Source organism: Mus musculus, chromosome 1, assembly GCF_000001635.26.
Source record: "Mus musculus strain C57BL/6J chromosome 1, GRCm38.p6 C57BL/6J".
Lineage (NCBI taxonomy): Eukaryota > Metazoa > Chordata > Mammalia > Rodentia > Muridae > Mus > Mus musculus.
Window position 1 is genome coordinate 168,344,684 of NC_000067.6, and position 27,714 is coordinate 168,372,397.

The 27,714-nt window shown below is 45.5% G+C and overlaps 1 protein-coding gene and 1 long non-coding RNA gene across 7 annotated transcripts in view; one reads left to right on the forward strand and one right to left on the reverse strand.

The window, feature by feature from the left end:
- The window catches only part of Pbx1 (pre B cell leukemia homeobox 1), a 313,002-nt gene that overhangs the window by 225,320 nt on the left and 59,968 nt on the right, over positions 1-27,714 (reverse strand). The gene's annotated exons all lie outside the window — the stretch shown is intronic.
- The window catches only part of Gm51671, a 55,325-nt gene continuing 29,097 nt past the window's right edge, over positions 1,487-27,714 (forward strand). Inside the window, exon 1 of the long non-coding RNA XR_003948152.1 lies at positions 1,487-27,672. This is a non-coding gene — a long non-coding RNA (predicted gene, 51671). The remainder of the gene's footprint in view (positions 27,673-27,714) is intronic.

Genomic DNA, 27,714 nt, shown 5'->3' on the forward strand with positions numbered 1-27,714 from the left:
TGCAGACTTTTCTCAGACTACGTCGTCCCTGTCCCTCTAGGCCTCGGTTTCCCCCTCCTTAAAGGGAGGAGAAACACGGACCTCTGCTTTGTGAAACTAGCCTAAGCGTGCCATCCCTAGAACATGCCTGGCCTGCTATCAAGGCTCCAATGAAGTGGTGAAGAGGGTCTCAACCTTCCTAACACTTTCTACATACAGTTCCTCATGGTGTGGTGACTGCCCCCCCCAACCATAAAATGATTTTCCTTGCTGCTTCATAACTATAACTTTGTTACTGCTATGAATCATAACATGGATATCTGATATGTGACTCCTGTGTGTATGTGTGTGTGGGGGGGGGGGTGTCGTGACCCACAGGTTGAGAAGCGCTGCTGGGATGCAAGCCAGGTAGGGAGGAGGCAGTCAAAGGACACTGCAACAATTCTCCCAGCCTTGCAGTCTGTGGTAAAAAACCAACACGAGCCAAATGGACTCTGAGCACCACACAAATAACCTATGACTTGGTAACCGCGAAGCACAGATCATCTCCTACGCTCTATCCCAGCCCCAGTCATAATCACTCTCCTCAGACATTCTCAGCCTCCCCTCCTCTCATCGCCCTCCCCGAGTCCCCTGAGCAGTATTTCACCCACTCTGGTGCATAACACAATAAGCTGGTCTGCTCTGAGAAAATACTTACGTTCAGCATCAGCCCCTAGAGGTTCTGATTTCATTGTGCCAAGGTAAAACCAAAGCGTTGGTGGTATTTTGTAAAAGTTCCCTAGGTGATTTTAATGTGCAGCCGGGGTTGAAAAGCACTCTATACCAAATATACTTGTTATTGAAAGGTTTATGTATAACATTTAAAAAAAAAAACATCTTTATTGCCATTTTTACTGCCGCAACAACAACTTAGTGGGAGGGTTAGGCCGACTCACCTACAAAGAAAAGCTCTGTTGGCCTCCCTAGAATATCATACCTAGGAGGGGTTTCCTAGGTCACCAGGTCACCTCCATAGCACCCAGGAGGCTCAGAAAGAAAGCCAGCATAGTCCTGACCCAGCCTCAGGTCTTCCCAGCCTGCCTCCTTTGGATACAGTGTCAGCTCTGTGACCTCGAGGGCTCCCCCTGTCCCTCTTCTTCCTCCATTCTTCTCCTCTCAGGGTCTCCTCATCCCCTTCTCTCCTCTGATACTAAAGGCTATTTGAAGTTTTCTATATAGTACTGTGAGCTTTGAGAGAAAAAGGCACCGTGGAAAATCTTAATAAACAAATAAATAATTCATAGTAGGTATTGGTTTGTTCTCTGCACCACTGGGTTTTAAACATTTCTTAAAAGCAGACTCTTACCCATAAAGCCAAACCAATAAAATCCATGAAACGGCAGTATAAAGATTGAAGTTGGGGTGGCAGAGGCCCAGAGCCTCCAAGGCAGAACCATCTCAGGGGCAGGAAGTTAAGACTAAGCACCTCCACACCTGTCCCAGGGCCGAGTGGGAAACAGACTCAAAAATACAAAATGGTTCCACGGAATACTTGGTGGCACGGAGGCTGTGGAGGGAGGGCAGCTCCCAACCCACCCCCAGAAGCAAAAACATCACTCTGAGCACACTCACCTCCAGAAGGGTGAGGTGTGAAAGAAGGCAGACACTTCTAGAGAAAAGAGCAGGCTGTGCAATCGGCTGTTGAGAAACGTAAGAAACATGACAGCAGCTGGCCCTGCTGAAGCAACTCATTCCTCAGGTAAGATTTAGGTCTGCTAAAATTATCAAAACTTATCTTTGGAGAGATAACTTATGGCTGGAGAGATGGCTCAGCGGTTAAGAGTGCTGACTGCTCGTCCAGAGGTCCTGAGTTCAATTCCCAGCAACCACATGGTGGCTCACAACCATCTGTAATGGGATCTGATCTCTCTTCTGGCATGTCTGAAGACAGCAACAGTGTACTCTTACAGTATTTATTTTATGACTAAATCTTTAGGAAAAACTCCTCTCTCAAGCTGAGCTGGGTGTACAGTTGATACCTACAAACTCAGTACTCTGGAGGCTAATACGGGAGGGAGCATGCCTGTGAGGTCTAGGCCAGCTTAGGCTGCAAAATAAAGCCTTGTGTCAGAACAGACATCTTAGCAAACAGGGGGCTATTCCCAATCAATGTGTATACATGTATAACTCCTCCTACCTAGAAGCAAGGAATTATGGAGAACACTGTGGGGAGCAAGAAGTCATTTTGGTCACATTTCCTATCATAGGCTCTCAGCAACCAGAAGTAACAGTAGTGAGCAAGCCTACACAGGAAATCTTTCCAGTCAACTCTTTGAGTGGTTGACAATGTCAGGCTTTTCCTACTGCTAATCAAACCAGCTATGTGCAACTACTGACCAAGGACCAAGTAGTCAGATTTGCCAAAAGACTCCCCTCCCCCTCTTTCTTTTTTTATGAACTGTATGGGTCTGTGCACTGGTATATAAATGTGTAAATACCCATTGAAGCCAAAGGTTTCCAATCAGTCTTGGAGCTGAAGTCACAGGTTTCTGTGTGCCAGCCACACAATGTGGGGTCTAGGAACTGACTTCAGGTCCTCTGGAAGAGCAGCAAGTGCCTTTGGCCACTATAATTCCAGCTCTAGGAGAGCCAATGCACTCTTTTGCAGCCTTCGTGGGTACCAGGAATGCAGGTGGCACACATATATACACATAGGCAAAACACTCATACACATTAAAACAATTTTTTAGAAGTGAATAAAAAAAAACTTCTTTTTACAAATAATAAATAAGTTTTAAAAAAAGGAGGGGAACTATTTTTAAAAAAAGAGAGAAGAAAGTCCTGATAGGAAAAAAAAAAATCTAAAACACCTTTAGATTCCCATTTTGAGTTATTTATCAAAGCATTTTGATGTGGTCCCTGTGACATTCCCACAGGGCAGTTGTCATAGTCCCCATTTACAGATGAGATCGTCGAGGCTGAGAAAGGTGAAACAGCTTGCCCAAGGTCTGGCAGCCAGTGTGTCAGGGAGCCTAGAGCCAAGCCTTCTACTTCCAAAGGTAAGATTCTTCCCACTTCAAGCAAAAGCAGGGATTTTCCCAAAACTGGAACACAGGACGGTCAGATCACTACAGCACCACCTCCGATTTCTCGGGGGGGGGGGGGGGGATCTGCATGTCAATCGAGACTGGAATATGTATTCCTATATGGAGGTAGGGATAATGGGCCATCAATACGGTAAAGGGCCACTGGTTTATTCTTTAATATCCCACCCCAAGTCTTTCTGTCATCTTTTCCCTCCAACCCTTCTTTGCACCAAAGTCTTCTTGGTTCCCCCACCTCAACTCCCCTATCCCTAACCCCCCTTCTTCCCTAAGCCTTCAGATTCCCTATTCATCAAGGAAATGAAATCCATATGCATAATTCATTTCTTTTGTGAACTCCCCCCCCCCCCCTTGCAGGGAGCATGCTCCCTGCGCATAGGGAACAGAGCTATTGACAGAAGGCCAAAGAGCAAGGGTATAGAAATACCTTCCCCATTTGGCCAGGACAGACCAGGGCCAAAGGTTAGGCCTGGACCTCTGCTGGCCGCCACCTCAGGCTCCACCATTCTGTCTCACAGAACGAGGGGCACCCTGCTCTGGCTATTAAGAGACAATAGGCTTCATCCTTAAGAGAGCCCAGAAGGCGGATGGGGAAGGAAGCCTAGTTTCCAAACGCACTGGCTGCCTCATAGGTAGGAGAAAAAAATCAATTGAGTCCTCTTGCTCCTTCATGTCTCTGCTCATATTGAAAACCCAAAACTAAACAAAGAAATCTACACCATGCCCAAGGCGCCATGTTTAACAGCTGTTGCATTCGGAGAAAAAGCAGTCCCTGGTCCAAAGTCAGATTTGAAAAACGGCTTTATTAAGAGAAAGATTTACTGTGTATGAACTCCAAGTCTAGAAAGCCTAGAAAGGGGCAGCTGAGAGACAGACTAACCAGACAGAAGGCCAGGGCTGAGCTCACTGGCCAATGCTACCTTTGGGCAAGATGCAAAGACTAGTACAACATCCTCCACAGGCCTGGTCTTAGGTGATTAACTCTTTAATAACAGCCAGCTACAGGCCCACCTGCTTCAGAAATGGCCAGCAGACTCTAAAGCCAATGTGGCACTTGTGCCTGGCCCAGTGAATCTTAGGGAGCTTGTGTGACTTAGCATCCCATGTCACCATCTTCTACCCAGGCTCCTTTTCTCATGTTAGTGTCTACTTCTCTATTCCCAAAAGAAGCAGAACAAGATAAACAGATGGCAAACATTTTAGATTTGAGGATCCTTATGCCTGGTTTGCCTGAATAGCAACGTAAACTGTATTGTTAATATCCCACCCTACACTTCAGGGTCCCCATCCTTGAAGTAGGTTCAACTCCAGTTGAGGTATTGTCAAGTCTCCTGGGATTATCAGTGGAGAACACAGCTCCTAATATCAGTTTGTCTGAATTGCCATCAGATCAAGAAGAAGGAAATTTCATTTACTCTTTGACTTTTTTTCTTTTCTCTGAGTGGCCAGATAGGCTGGAGTGGATGAACAAGGAGTAAATAGGTGTATCTACCAATAAATTTAAACTGACAGATGTTTTATTGTGATCCCTGTAAGATTAACTTAGAGAAACAAAACACCCAACGTCTGTCATCTACTATGTGAAAACCAGAAAACAGCTCAGTAACGGCACTAATAAATGGGAGGAATATCATCTAGGGATCTATAGAGGACCCTGTTCTGTCCCCACAGATCTGTGTATTTAGAAAGTAAATGGACAAGGAATCCTGAGGTTAAACTTGAACTACTGCCAAGCAACAGATAAACGGTAGGTAAAAACACTCCTGACAGTCATGGAGGGATCCTGGATAACCCCTACATAATAGTCCTTGGACCACTACTGTTTGTATCAGGGCTTAGGGGTCTGATGGACATGGGTCTGTACCAGAATCCTGCCACTTAACAATATACAACTCTAGATATGAAAAGTCCTCAAACCCCATGTGCAAATCATATGCTATAATGATACTTCCTCATAGGGTATATATAATTTGATAGTTTGCTCAGCATGTAGTAAGTACCCAACAGGTTGTAGCTTAAAACTCACAAACTAGTATTAGCTTATTTTTCCTTGGAAACAAACTCAGAACTGCGAACTGACATGGTAACTGATAACTTGATTTGGCATTAAGTTAGGTTGGAATTTACAAATAAACCTGCTTGCCCAGGTGCAGTACACCATCTACTTGGTTCCCCAACGGGCTGGCTTGAAAACAAGTTGAAGAATTCAGGAAACAAGCCCTTTCACCAAAAGCCAGGCTTTCCCACCCATTCTATGATGTGTGCCCTTCCAGTCTCCAAGGAAAACCTCATCCGATGCTCTTTCCTGCTCCATAGGAGCCTGTCTGTGTGGCTCCGGATCTTCTGCTCAATCTGGACAGTCAGTGGTATCACCCTGTCATGGGGGTCCAGAGAGCATCTGCAACGGCCCATTTCACTGCTCTGTGTTCCTATCTTCGGGATTCATTAGCATATTTCAGCGTTACCTTGATGGATGAAGATAGATGGGGAACATCATCCTTGGTGAAATCACTGTTTCATCAAGGTTAAATCAGCCCCTAGCTTCACCACCTCCCTTTGTTTGCCTAGGTCTCTAATAACAAAATTAACGGCAAAATTAATGCCCAGGAGGCTCCCTGTGAAATATACCGATGCCCCCAGAATGAAGCTTTATTCTGGACCTCCCAGTTTATAATCCATCAATCAGCGGCTTCCATACTTTATCTTAAAATAAAACACCACCGTCACTACAGCAGACGTCTGCCTCTCCGTCTTTTCATCTGAAACAGCCAGACTGGGAAAAGAGCAAGGGGTGGGCTGCTGCCTTGGAATCATCACAGCACTGACAGTCCAAGCATGGAGCAGTGGGCTTGTGGGTCCTGTCTCTGCAAGTAGACAGCTTGCACTTTCAAGCACAGGTAGCTTTGGTTACCTTTCCTCTCAGTACCGGAACTTGTGGGGTAAACAGTTTGTCTTCGCTAAGTCCATCCTAGAGTCCTGATGGTCCAGACACCTGATCAGATCGATAAATGCAGACCAAACACTTGTTATCTGCCAAAGACTGTCTAGGACAAGCTTCTAGTCCTTATCCTGAGGAACAGCTCTGGCAGGTTCAGGGATCATTCGTAAAATCCCTGATCCCCTAATCAGCCACAGAAATGCTTGGATGCTGCTGGGGGGAGGGGGCATGCCCTGGATATCCTATTCTGTGATAATCCCCAACTACAGCACACACAAGAAGAAATGTGGTGTTGGCTGTGTGGGGGGGGGGTGTCAAACAGCGGGACCACATACCTGGGCAGCTGTTAGTGCTGTTTCTTATTAGTAGTCACAGCCTCTTGGCAAGGCACATTCACTTCATGGTAATGAGTTTCTCAAGACTGACTTTGCCTGTCCTAGGTTCCCTATGTTCTAAAGGGTGGCTATGTTCAATTTCTCAGGCTTTCCCTTTCGGGGAGAGAGTGGTGGCTATGGCATGGAAATGCCATTGAAAACAAGCACAATGGACAGGAGCAGATAGAGCTATGGGGCTTTTCATTGGAAGGCTGACTATTACCAGCTTACACATTCAAATGAGGTTTTGTACTTGTTAATTTCCTACTTTCTGTTATTTGGAGTTTGAGATGGTTGGTTGTTTGTTTGTTTGAGACAATGTCTCCTGTAGCCAGAGCTAGCTCTGATCTGCTATGCAGCCAAGGATGGCCTTCAGCTTCTAATTCTTCTGACTTTCTGTGCCAGGGTGCTAGGACATTAGGATTCCACCACCAAAATTTATGTCGTACTTACTGGGAATAGAGAGACCAAGGCCTCATGAATGCCAGGCAAAATCAATCTACCTACTGAGCTATAGATTTCCTATCTTCAGGTGATTTTTGTTGAGATAGAGAGTATAGCCCCAAACTAGTAAGCAGGTTACACAATAATCAAGGCTCTGTCTTCACTGGACCTCCATTTTTCAGGGATATTTGTGAGGATGAAAGGCTTAAAATGTGTCAAGTGTTCTGCCTTCCTTAAAGGAAGGGTGTTACCTGAATAGCAAGCCATGCTGACCATAGGAAATCAAAGCCAATTTGGAAACTCTGTCATAGAAAGGCTGGAAACACACTCAAGGCTCTCTTACCATTTGGACACTTGGAAATTTGCCAGGCACTAAAACCTTCTCCTTTGGTTGTCCACAACTTTCCATAAAAGTTGAGGTTCTTCAACTTAACAGGAAGAACCACCAGGACAGCCCAGAGACACTAAACCTACCCCTCATGTCTGCTGCCTCCTTTCTTCCTATAGATAGCCGAAGCACCATCACGGAGTCAAGCCAGAACTGAGCCCTCACCATAAACCACTCCTGGTGGCAACAGAAGAGCTGTGTGGCGCAAGAGCCAGGAGTCAGCTTACCTCCTCCCTCGCTAAGGAGTGGAGCGACTGAGGAAGCAGGACTGAGACGGACCTTCACTCCTCTATTGGTCTAGAGATGTAGTTTCTAAGGTGCCACAGTAAGGGCTGCTGGACTTCTTCAAAGACAAGGGGAGGGGCAAAGAAGATCACAGCCTTTATGTCTCCTCTCCTCCATTTCCTGTCCCCTCTGCTCCCCACTCCTCCTGCTCTCTTCTCCTCTTCTATCTCTTCTTCTCAATCTCCTCCTCCTCTTCTTCTCCTTCTTCTTCTCCTTCTCCTCCTTTTTCCTCTCCTTCCCCCTCCCTCCCTTCCTTCCTCCTCCCCTCCTTCCTTTCTTCCTTCCGAGTATCAGAATCACAAGTCTACAGTAGCATGGAATGTGAAACTCGGGGTGGGGGAGGGGGGAGAAGGAATGATGGAACAGGTGGTATAGAATTTTAGAACCACGCTGCTCCACGCTAAGCCCCAGAATGGCTGCTAGGCAGGAGCCATTAAGACTACTCCCTCCCTGCACGGACAATGAGGAGTGGTTCAGGGTGTGAGTTGTCTTAGAGAGGTTATAGCTTTGAGTGTTCAGGTCCCTTCCTTTGATATAGAGAATAAGCTACTGACCCAAAGAACACCATACCTATGTTTAAGACACACAGAACTGTTGCAAGTGAGTGAACCCCAGCTTTCACGACACTCCTGCCATATCATTCCCAATAATCTGTGTTGTAAAAGAAGAACCTTTCCAGTGGCCAAGACTAGCAATTCTGTTTGTCTGTTTGTTTCTAAGTTTAATTTTTATGCGGATAGATATTTCGCTTGCATGTATATCTAAATGGCCTGTGTGCCCAGGAGGCCAGACAACAGCATCAGATCCACTGGAGGAATTATGGATAGTTTTGAGCCACCATCAGGGTGCTAGGAATTGAACCTGCATCCTCTGGAAAAGCAACCAATGCTCTTAACAGCTGAGCCATCTCTCCAGCTCTGACAATTCTGAATTGTAAACCTACCCCACTCAGGGAAACACATAGGTCAGGAACGCTTCCCTGGGGAACCTGCAGACTGAGGGCTCATAGCAGGACTTCAGTGAAAGAGGCTGTTTGAAGCCAGGCTGTTCCCTTTGCATCCATCTGTCATTCTTCATACTAGTACACAACAGGTATACAAGTGGCTCAAGGGCTGTGCTTCACCTCTGCAGACCCAGCAGAGGCCATGTTGTGAATCATTCAGAGAGTTCTCAACACTGAGCTCAACACTCTAAAGTCCAAAAAGTTTTGACTACACCGTGGCTCTCTGCCCAACCCCTTCCGATTTCACCAAGGGGTTCATCTTTACCTACAGACCACAGGATTCTGGTCCAATCTTAAAAAACAAGAGTATCTAGGAATCAAAGCAACTATCCCTGTTCTTTATAACTGTTCCATCACCCGTGAAATGACAGAGGCCCCCAGTCTAATGGACTCTGAAAAGAAAAAAATAAATAAAGGTAAAGAAACCATTGAAGGGCTGGAGAGAGAACTCAGCCTGTAAAGAGGTTGCCTCAGAAGCCTGAGAGAACTTGATTCAGATATCCTGAACTCAAGTAAGTATGGCAAGCTGGGCACTCGGGCTGACTATGCAGGACACATATTTAATCCCAGCACTTGGAAGACAGAGAGAGGTGGATACCTGGTGGTCACGAGCTGACCAGACTAGCTGAACTACTGAGCACCAGGTTCAGTGAGTGGCTGGCCAGGTCTCAAAAAATTAAGGTGGAGAATGATGAAGAAAGTCACCCAGGGTGCACCGCTGGCCTGTTTTGCACTTATACTCAACGTGCGCCCATATACATAGAAATACATATATGAACATGTATGGAGAGAGATACACACCAAAGAATCAACTAAAAATAAACAAATGCTTCCCTGGCAGCCAGGGAACCAACTTTACATCAAAGATGGGAGAGGAAACTTAGGAGGGTGATGTCTGTAATAAGCATAGCTGTGGCAACCCACCTCTCTTCTGAGGTCCTGCTCTATAATGCTGGACGGAGGAAGCAGCTTGGGAGAAACTGTCATTTTACGGGAACTGTGGACAATTACACTTACAATCTTCTGCCTTTGAACCCACTCGGTGTGGCTGATGTTGCCACCCATCATAGTCAAGAGCGCTAATGCTCAGGTGGAACAAGGCACTTGGGAAAAGCCACATGCTAGACTAGACTGCCTTCCTAGGCCAAGCCTGTATGTACTTTGGCTGTCACCACCCCCTGACAAGAGGAAAGGGCTGGTAGTGGGGAGATGCTCAGTCCCTCTCAGTCACTGCCATCTATCTCCCATCAGCCTTCCATTCCAAGCTTTCCCAATTCTCCATAAATACAACCACCACGACCCAGGAAGTCCAACACTCTGACCCAGGAAGCCTCTGCAGACCACACCTCTTCAGACCCTGCACTGAGCAGGTAGCCTCACGGTGGGGTGTCAAATTTTAGGAGTGATAGTCAGAGCCAAGATAAAGGGCAGACCGGCAAGGATAACTTGCCTTGATCATACCCTGCCTGGTACTTTGTTCTGATCCTGCTCCACTTGCCTTTCTCACTTGAGGGCTTGTGTGTGTGTGTGTGTGTGTGTGTGTGTGTGTGCATGCGTGCGCAAGCGCACATGTGTAAAGCTGGCTGCTTCATATTCACACTTGTAGACTTAAATCCCACCAGGGTCAACAGAGGTAACACCCACAGGAGTCTGGCATGTCTCCAAGATTCCCTCAAGGCTCAGAAGTCAAGCTGCAAGTGCCACACTAACTTAAAGGAGGGGAAACTGAGGAAGGGAGGTCATGCAAATGTTAGCACTCAGCCTTAGATGGTCTGGCAAGTCATCACATATGAATATCTGCCCTCTGTGATCCAGCACGTTTTTTCCTGCATCTCACTATAGCTAGGGCAGAGAACAACCCACAGAAGCCATCTACATTTTCCTACAGATCAAACAGGAAGAGGCACAGAAATCTGTGCAAGTGACCACGCTGCCGCTGTTGCTAGGCAGCATGATTATGTCCATTCCCTGCTGCTTGGCAACCAGCATTTCCCATCCCATACACACACAGCCAAGTGCCCTTAACTGCTATCTTATAGCTTTCGAAGGAAGGGGTTGAATTTCAAGGGAACTTATGCACATTCATGGACAAACACCTCTCTCATCAATAATCCACTGATGTTTAGATGGTCCCTAGAGTGAGATGTTCCCATTTAATCAGAAAGTGTCCCTGTGAACATCTTGTACCTGAGAATTGCACAAATCTGCGGAGTTCAGGGACATGCCAGAGAGATGTGGAAAGTGCCTGAATCAGCAAGCTGAAACTTTGGAGGATAGCAAAGCTGTTCTACGTGCCCTGGACTCCTGAAAAGCCTGCTAATACAGTGGTCTCCCAAGAATCTGCCATCTGGTAGACAAGGATAAAGTAAAGGGTCAGTCAAACACCTTGATGGGTGATGTTTCTTTCTGTTGTCCCCAACAAAATGTCACTAGAGTTCAGGACACGTCTCATAACTGAGGGCAAAACTGTCCTCTAGTCATCTTGAACCTCCTTGGTCACAATCTGTCAGTTCCTCAAGAGCAGGGTCAAAGCCATCAACTTGCTGCTTGGACTGAAGAGCTGCCTACTGCATAACAGGACTCCCTCAACTCACCTGGCTTGGGGGATAAAGAGCCAGATGCCTGGGTCCCACCCGGCATCTGCAAGCACTTGAACTAGGGAGGCCTTTGCTTCTAACTGACTGTAGCTGCTATCAACCTCACTGCCTTCCTGCCAGAGCCACAAAAGCAACACACTGATGCATTTTTAATCTCAGTTTTATTTGCACCCAACTTTTTAATGTTAGTTTCTCAAATAGCTCCACAAGGAAGAAACCATATACGGCTCGGCTCGGCCTCCTGGGAAAAAACAGCCTTCAATACTAGGGAGGGCATCTGCAGTTTCTTGTAAACTCTAGAAAATTCTCTAAGCACCATTCTGATTACACGCTGAATTCAGTGAGATCACCCAACGTGATAACCTCATTGGTATTTCGTTTTTTTCTCCTCAGCCCCAGCTGGAGAATTTTTCCCCTCATTAAAATTAACAAGGTCAGTTTCCCAAGCTCAAGATACGAAGCAACTCCTGGTGGTGGGGTTTTGTTTCTTAAATTGAGCTACAGCTCTCTAAGTGCAGAGTTATACTAAGCGTCATTTACTTTATTGCTATGTAATAAGAAACCAAAATGGAAGGCCTTAGCCATCCTCCTAACACACCCTACACTTCAGCAACCACATGCAAACACGCACAGACCACACATCCCCCAACTCAGCCCCCAGGCTTCTCTGTCTTTTGGCCACAAGATAATCTCACTGCTCTTTAGAAGCAACAGCTTAGTGGAAGAAATTCAGAACTCAGAGGAAGGCTCGGTCACCCTGAGTGGCTGACAAAGTCACAGTGTCCGCAGGAAATAGGTTATAAGGTTAAAAGGTACAAGCCGAGAGGAGGGTTTTTGTCCCCCACAGGTGTGCGGAGTGGCCCCAGGTGACCAGATAGCTGAAGTGTAATGAGTCTCCACTGACAGTCAAAAGCCAGAAAGCAATTCTACCAAACACTTCAAAGAATACTATGTCAAAAAATAAAATGTGTGCTCAAAGCCACAATCCCCAATCGTGGGGAAATGGATGAAAGCAGGGAGGATCAACACCAAACTCATTGCTACACACATCTTACATTAACGAACGCATTGTTTAAAATGAATTTAAAAATCCAACTTTGTAAGCAAGATAAACACTACCGAGGTGGAGCAGCATACACACTTTGCGCTAGCTAGGCACACACAGACACCTTACTCCAAGCTGGAAGAAGCTTCATTTAGGGAGGCCACAGAGAAAGCAAGCAGCCCTGTCCAGGCACACCTCTCAGTCATCCTTTCAACAGGATCATCTGTGGCTAACCCAGCCACTTCCCTCTCTCCCTCCTCTCTGCACCCCTCCCCCCTACCATCACCACACAGGCGCTCGAGCGCGTGCGCGCGCGCGAACACACACACAATACACACATACACACGTGGACATACACACGTGTTTCAACACAAATAAAAGCTAACTGTAATTGAGATCAAAGAGGAAAGGAAGAGGAAAAGAAGATGCTGGAGACCAGCTCTGGGTGGAGGGGGTAGCTGCTGGTTTGTGGAGGCCATTTCCCTAGGCCAGGCTGGGAAGGGGGAGCTCCCTCGCGGCTGCCATTGTTGGCTGATCAAAGTCCAATCAGAAAGTAAGGGAGGAAACTCCGCCAGCCTCATGTGATCTGTACAGGAAGCCAAGTGTACAGAAAATGAGCTGTGTTTGTGAATAAGGCGCACCAAGACATCTTTACTAAGCATGGCAGGCAGAGAGAGAGAGAGAGAGAGAGAGAGAGAGAGAGAGAGAGAGAGAGAGAGAGAGAGAGAGAGAGAGAGAGAGAGAGAAACACTGACTCTCTATTTGAAGCTGTACCATAACAAGCCTTAATAAGTTAATGCAAAAAGCCTCCCAAGGAGTCTGGCTATAGGAGACACAGGTCTCTACTGAATCAAAATTCTGTTATGTTGTAATATAATAGATGTAAATTAAAACAGAAAATCTATCATGCCTCTAATGTACCCTGATAGCTGAGTCTGTGGATCCGGACGAGCAGAGGCACCCGGAGGAAGGGTGATATATGGCGGAGCTGGATGGAGGGTGAAAAGCGTGGCGAGATGAGCGGGAGAATGGCGCAGCCCGCTTGCGCTCCTCAGACCCAAGGGCAAGAGACGAATAAATGTTGATTAGTGTTGATTTTGTCCGACAAACGCCTGTCGAGTGACAGTTGGGCTAAGCTGCACTGAAAGAGAACCATTAATCTTGGTCTGGTTTAAGTAGAGTATATTAATTTGTGTCATTTTTACTAAGTCGCGCTGAGAAAGGCCTCTCGCTGCTTTGCATCTGACTGCTTTGGTGGTTGAGCCTTAATCCCCCTCCCCTCCCCCCCAACCCCACCCCCCGTTTTCTAAAACAGATACTACGGTGGCAGCGGTGGCAGCAGCAAATTCAAATGGCACAGCAGGGGAGCAGGGGACTGAGAGCTCCTCTCTTGGATTAAGAAAGTAAACTCCCAGGGTGTTGGCATGGCAACAGCATTGCAGATGAACTGCTATATATTCAGTGATTAATAAATTAACATTTTTTACAGTTGTTCCTCCGTTTCTCTCCACCCCCACCTTCACAATAACCCCCCTCCCCCATACACACTTCACCCTTCTCTAAGCTGCATCTCTTGCCTCAGTGTAGGGGAAGGAAAGAAGAGGAGCCGACACAGCTTGTGAGTTTGTGCCAGCCCACGACTGCTGTCTCTACAGACCTACAGCAAGGCCTCTGGTCACTTAGGATGCTGTCAGCGGGCAGTGGGACCAGCAGACAGATCCATGAAGAAACCCATGCCTGTGCTTCATTGGACAGGGCGCCAAGCGAGAGATGTTGCCAGCAGCATGCCCTAGCCCCAAGCTTGGGTCTTTCAAGCCCTGGCAGGCTAGGAAATAAATGAGAGATCTTCTCTCCACAGAACTGTCCCTCAATGTCAGTGATAGAATGGGGATAACTAGCTTCCCATAGGTGTGTTACACACACACACACACACAACACACACAACACAACAAAACAAAAAAAACCAACAAGCAAACAAAAAACCTTGCATCACGGGGTGGTGTGAGTGTATAGACAGAGAGCTGATATTTCTTCTCTTGGGAGTTTCTGGTCCTCCCATGCATTAAGTCAGTGGATGTGGACAATTCCAGAAATGGAACTTGACCAGAATTCTGAGAGAGCAGAGAGAGGCAACAGACTTTCAAGGCTGCCCTGTAAGGCCGGTCCTGACAGTTCCAACTCAAACTCAGGATGCACTGTTTCCATAGAGCCTTGGGAAATGCTTATCTATCGAAGTGTGGATTTGGCTTTCCATAGCTTTGCCCTGTGGATCTCATTACTATAGCCATCCTATTGTCTTGGGCAGCTCAACTGCCATGGACTGGGAGGGATTCTGCAGAAAGCCACTAGCACAGGCTCCATCTGTGAGAGTGAGTGAGCCCCAAAAAGTCCCTATCACCCCAGAAAGTCCCAGCTCCAGATCAGGAACCGAAGAGGAGAGACACTCGGTGAGCAGCCTAGGAGCTGCCCCCAAATAAGAAAAGAAACAATTTATTCTGTGCACACTGCAGAAGACAAGACTGGGACCAATGGAGTGCTCACATGATAGAGAACGAGTTTCCAAGGAAGAAGAAAAACATCCGCCTAAGGCCACACTATAAAGAAATGGGTAATGTCTCCCCGAACAGTCCCAAGAAGTCCCATCCTTAGTGCAATGGGGAATTAAGTAACATACCATTTAGGGCACCTCCAAGTCACTGCTAAGGGTAAAGAAAATAAATCATAAAAGCAAATCCATTATGAAGTTGAACATGGATCAGATACCATCTAAGTTGCTTTGTAAGTGTTTTAATAAACTGATGGGTGCTTAGGGGAAGGGGCAGTGACAGTCACCGTAAGAAGTGCCTCACCATGAGGTGTGCACCTATACAGAAGACTCCAACATTATTCTATGGGGATTAGGGAATTGAAGCCATAGCACACCCAAGTCACCCCGCATGTGAAGGAAAGACTTGGGATTCAAATCCAGGCAGACTGCAGGGTCTGTGCACTGTAGACCATTGTCCCTTGGGCTGTGTGACACATGTGGGGAGGTGCCCAGGTGGCACAATGCAGCACTGCACTCAAGTTCTACCAGTTCCAGGAAACAGCTATGATGAGAGGGAAGAAATGGGCGTTGAAAATGCTGGCAATAAGAAATGATGGGAATATGCAGAGAACGCTTGAAGGCAAAGGCAGGAAGGTCTTGAAGAAAAAGGAAGTGACACCATTCATTTGAACATGATACCCTACATTGGAAATGTACCCAGAGCATTAGAGATACTAAGTCTCAATCACAACACATTACTGGTCAACTCTTTGACCCTAGAAGATTGGAGGATTTTTAAGTCTCTCCCCAGTTTTAATTCCCATATAAGTAGGCCAAGCCAGAGACTTTCAGTGTCTCCCCAGATGATTTCCAGAATCACTCTAATGGTATCTTCTGATGTTATCAAGTTTCCCTCTTCTACTACCGCCAAGCTTGGAGCCAGTACCAATGAGCTTGTGGGGGTGACTCTCTCCAGTCCAGGAATCCCATGTGTGTTCAAAGCGTCCATGCTACAGATTCCACCTTGTCTGTTATTGCAGTCTTGGGTTTTGGATGGGGGTTAAAGTTATAGATTGAGAGAAGGGAAAAGTAGGAGGTTGACACTGTCAAGCCCATGGTGGTCAAAGTGCATGTTCCACCTTAATAAGACATTTCTTCACAGATGATGGAATTCTCTATAAGAAAGGTCAGTGAAGATGGCTTTCTGTCAACTCCATATCCAGGAGGAAGAAGGTTAGGGCTGGTGCGCCAGCTCTTACCCATCTTCATTCAGAGCTTGGCTTCCCCCCATTCCACCACTGGAATCACAAGAGCCTCCTAGCCCCTAGGGAAAATGGGTGGCATCCCCAGAGGCAAGATGCAGAGCTACGAGGAACAGGAGGAGCAAAGCCACGTGTTCCTTTTCTTGACAACATCTACCCTAGTCCAGCCATGTCAGGAAGGTGCTGAAAGGGATATGAATGCTTCGGCTATGGCAAGGTCCTATGGTTTCGGGGCAGAACGATCATAGGTCAGGCCGAGTAATCATGATGATAACAATAACAGTATCTGTATTTGTCCAGAGACGACCGGATGGCGTGAAGGGAATCACATTAAATCCAAGAGGACTCAGATAAAATGATGCTAAGGGTCAGACCGAATCTAACAACAGTCTGTGATTTGTGGCCATGCCGCTGCTCTAATTTGCCTCTCTACGGCTGATGGCCCATGAAGGTGAGGGGTGTTATTGACTGTTACTGGGCTTGGCTCATAGTACAAGCAAGTCACAGCATCACTGGCTTGGTCCCCGACTCTGCTACAGTAGATCACCCTTCAAAGGATATTTCTTTCTTTCTTTTTTTTTTAAATACATGAAAAGGATCAAATGTGGACCAGATACATTTTCAATTCTTTCATTTGATTTTCCCACCTTGATTTGCTACAAAAGCTTTATTACGTTACTGACTTTACATCCATGTTGTTTTATTCTTGTTTGTTTAAAGGCATAACCAGATGCAAGTGTCTTTCTACTAAAACAATATGTCTTGTTTATATATTATCTATGGTCGACTGTAAACAGTAATGGCAGGGGCTGTCTTTTTCCTATCACACTTGCAAATATGCCCCGAGGCTAAGTAGCAATGAGCTTCTCCAATAACTAAAATAAATAATGAATTAAGTAAGTGAACTTGGCCCTCTCCATGGTGGGGGATTTATCTCTGTAAAAGGGTCACAGCAGAGTGACAGCTTTTACTTTCCTCTCTTACTTAAATTTTTGCCCACTCTGTCCCCCGCCCCCATGCCTTTGTCAGATGAATCTGAGAGCTTTGCTTTTGGGTACCTCTGTGGTGTTTGTATCCAAACAATGCGGCTTCTTCCAAAAACACTTTGAACATTGAAGAAAGAATAATTTGTTCTTATGCCTACATTTATAAAACTAATTTTTTTAAACCCGAACTTTCTTTAAGCACTCTAGCCAGATGGTGGCCTTTTAAAGGTATCTAGAATAGCAAGAAAAAGAAAAGGGAGGTGGGGGGAAAGGGAAAGAAAGAGAGGGAAGGAGAGGGGAGGGGAAGGGAGGGAGAAGGGAGGGGGGAAAGGGAGGAAAGGAGAGGGGAGGTGAAGGGAGGGGGGGGAAGGGAGGGAAGGGGAGGGGAGAGGAATTGTACTCATTAGGTTGAGAAACTACTTGCTTGGCTAACCTCAGAATCTGAGTTCCATCTGCAAAACCTATGTACAGAAAAGCTGGGCATGATGACACATGCTTGTAATCTCAGAGATGGGGAGGCAGAGACAGATGGATTCCTGGGGCTTGATGAGCAGCCAGACTAGACTATTTGGTGAACTCCAAGCCAGTGACAGATGTGTCTCATAAAAACAAGATGGACAGCTAATGACGAATGACCACAAGGCTGTCCTCCAACTTCTCCACGAAAGGACAAATGTGTACCCCTGTGAATACATACATATACCTTCACCCACACTTACACACACACTCACATATATACACACACACTTACACACATACACATGCACCTTTACCCACACTTACTTACACACACACACACACACACACATACACCCTCACACATCAACCTGCACGATACAGAACTATCCATTTTGTGTATTAGGAAGGGTATTTTCTGTTCCTTCCCGTTTCTCTTCCGTCTAGCCCACAGCTATAACTTCTGCCAGGTCCTCAGAGCCCTGACCCAGCCTGAGTGCTATTTCATAATCCACACTGTCAGGGAGGGACAGGGAGCTACTAGGAAAGCTGCTGGAGCTGATAAAGGTGGCTTTAGAGTCTTGCCAAGTGCGACTTTCCCGTGATGATGCCAAATGCACGTCACTCTCATTTCGATACGAGCTGTAGAGGGATGATTAAGCCCATTATCAAAGCAAAGATTCAAAGATTGCACAAGAGAATAATTGCCCAGTACCCAGTGGGGCAATGTGACTCACAGGAAAGAATATGGACTACGAAATCAGAGACGCCTGGATGTCATTTACTAGTCGTAGGAGATTGGGCAATTCATTTAATATCTTTAAGGTTTAGTTTCCCCATCTGTCAAGTGGGAACAAGAACCTTTCTCAGAGTCATTCTCTGCCCTTTACACATATTATTTCATGTCACCTGCTTGGTGGGGACCCAGTGGCTATTGGCTTTCTCTTTCCTCTGTGTCCGGGTAACAGAAGAGAGACACTCAGCACATGGTTTCTATTTCCCAGGCTGAGAGGAGTATGAATGGCAAATTGCTTATGGCTGCAGGCAACCCATATATGAAACCAGCAGACTTGAGAACAGCACATCAGAGCCGGAGAGTGGAAAAGACCAAGCGAGGGCTAAGCAGGGCTTGCTCCATCTCCTCAAATGTTGTATTACTCATCCACAAAAAACCTCACACTCAGATTTAAGACACTTAGGGGGGAAAAAATTGTTCAGGATCCTCGTTCACACCACCCAAGAAAGAAGCACACACTCTTTCCGTCTCCATCTGTACGGGTGTACTCTCCCATCTGAATCCACTCATGTCAGCCATACAGCCGTGTCGGTCGCACGCACTAGCTAGTTCAGTGACGTTTGCAAAACATAGAACAAAAATGTACATTGTTTCGGTGTTGTTTTTAGTCACCTTCCTGGAAAACATGCATTGATTGTAATATTTCTCGTGTCATCTGTGGGCTTGGGCACAGTCATTCATACCGTCTTTCATAAAAGAAGCAGTCAAAATATTGCTCAGAAAAAAAAAATAGGTAAAGAGATGTACTTTCACATAATAGCATCAAAATGGCTAACACATCCCCAGGTCCCACTTCTTCTTACGTAGCAGTTGGCAAGTGTCTCAGACCTCTTCCTGAAAACGAACTGGAAATTTACGTGGTACAACCTCACCTCCTGTCAACATTTGCCTAATGGGCCCTTCCCAAAGTCTCCATCTATGTCTTACAGAAATGCTGACGGGCACAAGAAAAAAATTAACTTGATAATAATTTCTGTCCTAAAGAAATAACTAATCATGGTACAGTGGAAGTCTCAGCAGAGGCAGGGGGATGTGCTTTCTGATCTGCAGGACAAAATGACATGTGGCCTCCGCAAGCCACATGATCTTTGGGCCTCGGTCTCCTTATAGATGTAATCAGTGGACTAGATCAGATTTATTATGATTCTCTTGCAAAATAACATTGCATGCATCAAAGAATGGGAAGTCCACGCCAGGGACAAACCTAGGAATACAGAGATGGATCCAAAACTCAGAGTCTGCCTTGCAGTTCCTAGCAACCCAAGCCTAGACATTCCAAACAACTTCTTCCCTCCTCACGCCCACGGGCACAGCACAGGCTGTGTCCCTGCCAGTCACACACAGCTCCGATCTGAACCCAAAGTGATGAACACAAACCGATTTTTCCCTAATATTTAGAACACGGGTGCCAGCTTCTTCCCAGTCTTTGGAGGATTGGGTCACAGAGACGTGGCAAATGATTAATGTAGGGACAGCCACAGCAGTCTGAGAAACAGGATGCCTGGCATCAAAGAGAGGGAGAAATGCCACATATGGCCAAAGTAGGGGCCACAGCCACGACCCCTAACTGAGTGTTTGTGGCCAGCTCAAACAGGCGTGCCCGACATAGAGGATCTTGAGTGAGGATGTCATTCCACTCCACCCTAAGAAAGGATGGAACCGTTGCCATGGCAACAAAGGTACTTGAGAGGGACATGAGCAAAGGGAGACTTAAAAAGAAAAAGACAATATGTGGCCTAAACAAAAATGTGACTGCGCAAGGGGTGCTGTAAAGCCTTTACTGCCACTTGTTAAGGAAGACCTGTATAGCTCACTCGTGAGTAATAAGGCGGTCAACCCAAACTCAGGCACTAAAAATTTTATAGCACCCCACATATCAAATATATCCAGATAGATAGGGAAACAGCAAGATACATACATAAAGGACTTCCACGGATACACTCACAAACACAAACAAACGTTGGGCCCGATCCTGGCCAGGCTGCCTTCAAATAGAGTCGTTAAATTTACCAATATCCTCAATTTATCGGCTATCAAATTCCACGTCCCATCAATTCAGTTCTTAAAAGGTTCAGAAGCTCGGCGGTAATGAGAGGGAACGGTAGGGCTTCCCGGGGAGTCCAGGCAGGCCAGGTGCGGAGGGCTAGGATTCCAGGTTGGAGTGGGGATTCCACAGGTCATTTATAACTTCACGGCTGGATTAAACGGTCCCTGCTGCCATTAGGGACCGTCAAGGTGACTGCCAGAGGCCTGAACAGAGATGGTTAGAGCCCAGAACAGGAGCAGGGGAGTAAACACTGCAGGTTCTCTGTTCCTCGCCCTGCCCACCCACAAACCAGAAATGTGCTGTGGAATCACTTGTACACTGGTTTACAGTCAGCTTAGACGATGAGACTAGAAGATGGGTGATTAATAGACACCTATATTAAACTATTTTTAGAATAGATTTTTTAAAAAAAACCCACTTTGGAAGATTTCTTTAATTTTCCCCTCCAAATTTTTCCAAGTGTTGGCATTCACAAGCCAGGTAAGCTCATTAGCACAGGGCTAGGAGTATGTACCCACCCCCGCCCCCTTCCTCCCCTTCCCCCACTCCGCAAAGCAATGCACACTCTTCTCTGAGTCACCTGAGTCAGAACAGGTGCAGAGTGGTGTCTTGCAGGAGTCCACGCTCTATTTACTGTGGTTCCCAGCCACTTATTTCCAATTTATGGTCCCAGCAGGGAACCAGCTTGGGTCCATTCCGAGGCCTGGTCCTGGACTTCTCTAAATACTTCAGGATGAAATGGGAGGGGGAAAATGAAATTGCCTGGAGAAATGTCCCAAGCTCATCAGGGAGGTGGCAACGCTCTCAAGACACAATGCATTGGTATGACTCCTCCTGTTCAGCCAATCTAAAGCCTAAGTATAGATATATGTCTGCCTGGCTACTAGAGAGATATCTGTCCAGATACAAATGGTCATGGGAGTCCCCTTTCAGAAATCAGAATATGTGAATAGCATTGCTTCTCCATCACACTGACTTCCTACCTTTTACGTGTGTGTATGTATATATATACACACGTTTATGTGTGCATATATGTATGGGCCTATGTATGTGTGCATATGTATTTGGGGGCCAAATGTTAATGTCGGGTATCTTTTTTCAGTTGCTCTCCACTTTGGTTTTTGATCTATCACTGATCTATCACTGAACCTAAAGCTCACTGCCAGGCTAGACTGGCTACCCAGCAAGCCTGGATATCCTCCTGTCCCTACCTTGACCCCTCAGAACTGGGCTTACGGAGGCACACTGTCTCATCTGGATTTTACACAGTTGCTGGAGAACTGAAGTCAGGTCCTAATGCTTTATGGCCATCACTTTACCAACTGAAACATCTTCCCAGCCCTGGTTTCCTAGCTCTTAAAACTTCCATTAAGAGATACGTGATTTCTTTTCCCTGCCAATCTGCATTGTACGTGATGTCCAGGGTCTGTTCTCAAAGGTCACCATTTCTGATGCTTCAAGGTCAAGATGAATCCCAGCTCCTACCAAACTCAGTGAGACTTACGCAACTCCTGCTGACTGGAGCACACAAGGGTTGCAGATGACACAATGGTCAGGCCAAGTGATTGCCAGTCACACATCTGTACCAGAGCTCTCAGAAATCAATAGGGCTCTTATAATAATCGAAGTTCAACGGCCTTCATTTGTGAAGTGTTAAATGTGCCAAGGGACAGAGTTAAAGCTCAGGCTATGAAAAGGGACTGTAAGTTACACTTCCTTTAAAAAAATTAGCAAATGGTTCATTTTTCCTGAAGGGGGGGAAAAAGGCATTTTCAATTAGGTGAGTGGAAGGACGCATACGCTGAGTGCGTTCTGCTGGCGTTCTAAGTGCTTTTGAAACCCCTCCTGTCAAGGCGTTAGTAATGCAAGATTTAAGATGCCCAATTAATTTTTTCCAGCCACCAGCCAAAAGTAGATGCAGGAGGAGGTTAAAAGCTAAGTGTTTAATTAATATTAAATTTATAAGATTCTCTATCACTGAAAGCATTGTAAAATTGAAAAAGCAGTTAATTTTATGGTTGCTGTGTATTCTTCTGCTTTGATCTTTGATCTATGATATAAAATCACCAACTGTAAAGATTCCTCAGCTTTATCACACCTGTTTAATGGTGAGACGGAAGGAGGAGAGGGGGAACCCAAGACTTGGAGAGGAGTTGGACTCTGATACTAGTCACTACCATCGATTCCAAAAGCCGAGCAAGCCAGATGCAGAAACCAGCCCTTGTCTTGGTGCATATACCACGACCTTGCTTGTTCTTTATGCCCACGTTTCTAGTATTAAGAAGAACAAACTGTGGGAGGCCATCTTTTGCCTAATACAAAACCCTAAAGTGAAAGAGATTTCGGCTGGATGATGAAAGAATTTTCTAAATCTGAGGCTAGTCAAGGCCTGTAGTGTGGAACGTAGTAGAACTCATAGTTATTGAGATTTGAGTGTGCATCTGCCCTGAGCACCCTGCATGATGATCGTTCTTCTAAGAACTCCTGCATAGGTTCGACCATGTGAAGAAACCCCAGGTCTAAATCAAGACAGCTTGGGCCTGGGGAATAGGTCCTCTTCAACCAACCAATGGTACTGTCAAAAGCTAGCATTGGTGAGGAAGGAGTATCCAGGGAGAGAGGGAGGGAGTCTCAGTTAACACACAGGGAAACAGCTATCCAAATGTTTTTGTTCAGGGGACTCAGGATGTGAGTGGGTTGGGAGAGTGTTTGCCTAGCGTGTCCACAGCTCTAGATTGGATGGATGGCCCAGCACTGCATAAACTGAGCATGGTTGTGTATACCTGTAATTGTAGCACTTGGGAGGTAGGGGTAGGAAAACCAGAAGTTCAAGGTTATCTTTAACTATACAGCTAGTCTGGCTACCTGAATCAATACCCTGGTAGTCACAGTGGGTAAAGGCAGTAGAAAAGGTCCAGACTCCAGATGCTGTTTCCTGGAGACCTTCAGGAAAACACACACACACACACACACACACACACACACACACACACACGTTTCTAACAAAGGGCTGTCATCTATCATGAATCCTCAAAGTAGGAGGGTTGACACATCTGAAATACAGTCATCATTGACCCTGTAAAAGCATCGAGTACTTAGCTTTGTCTCCCTACCACACTCCGGAGTGGGGAGTGGCAGGGACAGGGACAACAGAGGTCTGGGGATAACAGGGCCTAGGGATAGTCAAGACTTTCTGCCTAAGAGAATGTTATGACCTATTCCTTAAAAGAGAACAACAAGAGTGAATTTCCAGCTCCAGGCCTCTCTCACTTACGTCTAAAACACAGAAACAAAGGCCTATTATGCAGAGTAGATTCCTAGAGAGGGAGGGGGGGGGGGAACCCATGTGAGGTGGGTTTATTTTTTTTATTTAATTCCATCAGGGATCTCATTATAATTTCATTATTAGCAGAAAAACCAAATAAGTGGCAAGAAAAAGAATCTCAACTTAATATTAACACACACACACACACACACACACACATACACACACACACAAAGATGAAAGGTCTGTTGAGCTTCAAAGTGACTGCTAATTTTCCTGGCTTCAAACAACTCAGTGAGGAAGACATTGATAATGAATGTGCTTTTTCCACGGGCTCTCTGATAAATCTTCCCCCTTCCAGTCTTCCTCCACAGAACAGGTTCTCACTTTTATTTAGGGACAAGGAGCAGACAGAAGAGAAGATCTCGGATCCAGACGGGACTCTGCCTTGAGAGCTTTATCAGTACAATCGCCAGGGAAAGAGACCAGAGGGGGAATGGACTATGATGTTTATAGGAAGCCTGAAGATGTGGAAGTGGAAGGTGTAGAAAGAAAGGTCCTCTTCCCGAGTTCAATTCCTAGCACTAACATGATGGCTCACAACTGTAACTCTAAGTCCAGAGGGTCTGACACCCTCCTCTGACCTCACTGGGCAATCCACATTCACTTGACAGCAAGACACCTATACGCATTATAAAGAGTGATTTTTAAAAATTAAAGGCTACGTAGAGAAACTTCACAAAGTTTTTGAAGCCAAGTCTTAGTCATGTCTAGAAAGTGCCCATTAGGGGAGTTAAGGAGAGAGAAGGACAAGACGTAGACAAAATGCTACAGAACAGGGCCATATTTTTTTTTTCCCAAAATCTGTTCATTTAAAAGGGGCTTTCAGGCAGATCTCCTTGGCACATTCTCCAAGAGACACCTGTGACTGCCCGTTAGAAGATGGATTCCCTCCCCATCCAAGAGGTTAGCACAGGCATGGCTGGCGGCCATATCTAAATAAAGACTACGAAAGGTCTTAGATGTCAAGAGGGCATTATTTAATAAGTGGAGTGATGTATAGTTGTTCTTCTTTACTTTCAAAATAAATCCTTTAAGGTACCACAGCAAGGCAAAAGAAGGAGGGCTCGGGTCCCAGCTATGGAGGTACCTCTGCCCCCGAGGTTCATGTCCTAGGACTGTACTAGAAGAAGTGATATTTAAAAAAAAAAATTAAAAAGAAAACTGCAAGGGACAGTTACTTGGCATTCCACAACTATGGTAGACATAGGTTTAGAGCTCTATAAACCAAAGCAGAGGTGTCTGTGATGGGGGTGGGGTACACTGCTGGGAAGACATGACAAATATGCCCTGCTGCCAATAACCTGATAAAATACATTTCAAGAGCACAAAACACTCTCCTTGTGTCTGTAGCTGTCTTTATCCATCAAGGAGCTGAAGACTTGAGACATTTTCTAGCCGAGTGTGTGCTTCTGAAAGCTTTGCTGGGTGCTCAAGTGTGATGCTGTGAGCCTACCTCTCTAGGTCACTTTAATCATAGAAAAATAAATAAATAAACCAAAGCAAGCCCGTTGCTGGCGCTGAAGCCTCTAAGCAGGTACCATCAAGGTACCCCAGGGCCCTGGTTTCTTCATGATGAGTTAGCATACTTTCTATAAATACTGCTCGATTCTGAGGGTGAGGTCGGGGTGGTGCTCCTACTCTGTAAAAATATAGCTCCAAGTTTATTTTTTTTAAAAAAAGAGAGAGACAGTAAAGTAATTAACAGACACCATTATGAAAAGTCTCAGAAACCTACGATACGATTTAGAATTAAAACATAGTCAAAAGTAAAAGCTATGTGCTTACATTTTTAGAAGTCGCTTGGATGGCAACAGGTTAAGTAGAGGTTCCCAGGTATTGTGGCTGTGGGGTCTCCTTCACAATATCACCAAAAAAAAAAAAAAAAAAAGAAAAGAAAAAGAAAAAAAGCAAGAACTGCTACTGAAGAAATCATTGTAACTGTAGCTTTTATCAATGGACTGATGATACATAAGAAAACAGGAGAGGGAGTAAGAAAGGTGAAAACTCCTTTTTAGATGTGAAGGTGCTTTTTGTCAACCAAAAAAGCACTTCATACATTCAAAGGCTATTTATCCTTATGTTTGCATGCATGTGCACGTATGACTGCACATGTGTATGGTGTAATTACAATGTTTGGTGTATGCACAGATTCCCCAAATCTTTTCAGCAATCCATGGTCCTCCCGGGATCTAGATTGGGAATCACTGTGAGAGAGAAAGACTCAGAGTGAAGAAATCTATGTCTCCACCAACTCATTCATGGAGAGAAAATGACATTCCCACAGCTGACTGATTTTACACACACCACCCCTTGTTTTATTCCCACCAACAAGATCAACACGTTGATAGACACAATCCTGATTATTTCCCAGTTCACACAGTCTTGATTGTTGGTTTATAACACAATAAAATCTCCTTCGGGCACAAGAACCTATCTTCTGTGTGTATATCTTCCATTACAAATCGCAAGTACAGATATTGTGGGGGATAACATAATCAAAATAACATTTGGAACAAAGATACATGAGTATGATCAATGGGACGGGAAAGCAATTGCTTAAGAAACATTGGAAAATAATTCTTTGGATACAGACAGCCTTGTGGTTTTAGGACAGTTGAAGGATGATAAGAAAAAGGCCTTACCCTGAAGAACTATTGACCCTGACCTAAATGTGCTCATGGACATCCATACTCCCAGTCCACACCCCCTCCCTCCACCTTCCTGTCTGATTTCCACTCATCCATTCTTAGCTCCTGTTTGTCTGAGGCCACATGCAACTGGATTTGTCAAGTCCCCTCTTAGCAACTTGTTGTCACAGTCCATTACCAAATTGCATATAGTTATATATTCCACTAATTAGGCTTCTAAAATATCATTAACATGTCTCTTGATCATTAGCATAACGTATGAGGCGTCCTCGTTAGGCACGACTCGAGTTTGTTAACGTGGTAATGAGAGGCACAAGGCAGGCTCCGCAGAGAGGCATGGAGAAGTGGGGAACACAGAGGCACCAAGGATCCACTCGACAAAGGTACAGAGGGTGACTGTGACAAAGGCAAAGATAGAAATAAAAAAAAAAAAAACAAACGAAATGTGAAGAGCACACACAGTCCATGCCAAAGGGACATGAGCAAGCCAATGAAGCTGGCTGGCATCTACATAGGTGCTTAGCATATGGTGGCCCTTAAGGCGTATTCCTACCTTTAAGGCACCTGAAACCTAGCCCAAGGTTCTCATCTAGCCTAAATAGAAATCCTTAAAGTTTCCTGGACAAGAAGAAAATAATATAGAGAAATCTTCCCAGAGACTAAAGTCATAGATGAACATAGGTTCTTTTCTGGTACATCTCCTCTTCATTCCCAGGTACAGGGGACAACAGGCAATCACTGCTGCATGAGATTAGAACTACTCAGGGTAACTTTCTTCTAACCCTCAGGAGGGCCTTTATTAACACTGTCTCTGAGACCTCTCCCCTACTTCCTCGTGTGTGTGTGTGTGTGTGTGTGTGTGTGTGTGTGTGTGTGTATGTGTGTGTGTGTGTATGTGTGTGTGCACGCACACATACCTGTATCACTGATGATGGTGACATATGTATTAAGACAGCTTTTTTTTTTTTAATTTGGTTTTTCGAGACAGGGTTTCTCTGTGTAGCCTTGGCTGTCCTGGAACTCACTCTGTAGACCAGGCTGGCCTTGAACTCAGTAATCCGCCTGCCTCTGCCTCCCAAGTACTGGGATTAAAGGTGTGCGCCACCACAAAGAGCTTACCTGAAGAGAGATCATGGCTGTATATGTGCAGGGAAGAGAGGATGGAGGCCATTAAAGAAATAGAATAAGCTGGCAACTGGTATATACCATGTCAGATGCCAGTGAGCATCCACCAGGCATGTGGACTGAAGGGTGCGGTTTCAAATTGCCACCTAAGACTACATTTCCCAATTCACAGAAAGGTTTCTAACTGTGCTTGATAGGATTCCCAGGGCAAGAAGAAAAGAAAGTGTTTGGTTTGGCCAACGGGTGGGGAATTTGAAGAAGTCAGGAGAGATGACTTTATTGCACAAGCACACTGTTGTCTTTATTTCACCCTCAACAAGGAAGTGCTAAGTCCTACTGTATAGAGTCACAGTTATAGGTTGAGGGCATACAAGAGCAGCTCCAGAAACAAGCAAGAAGA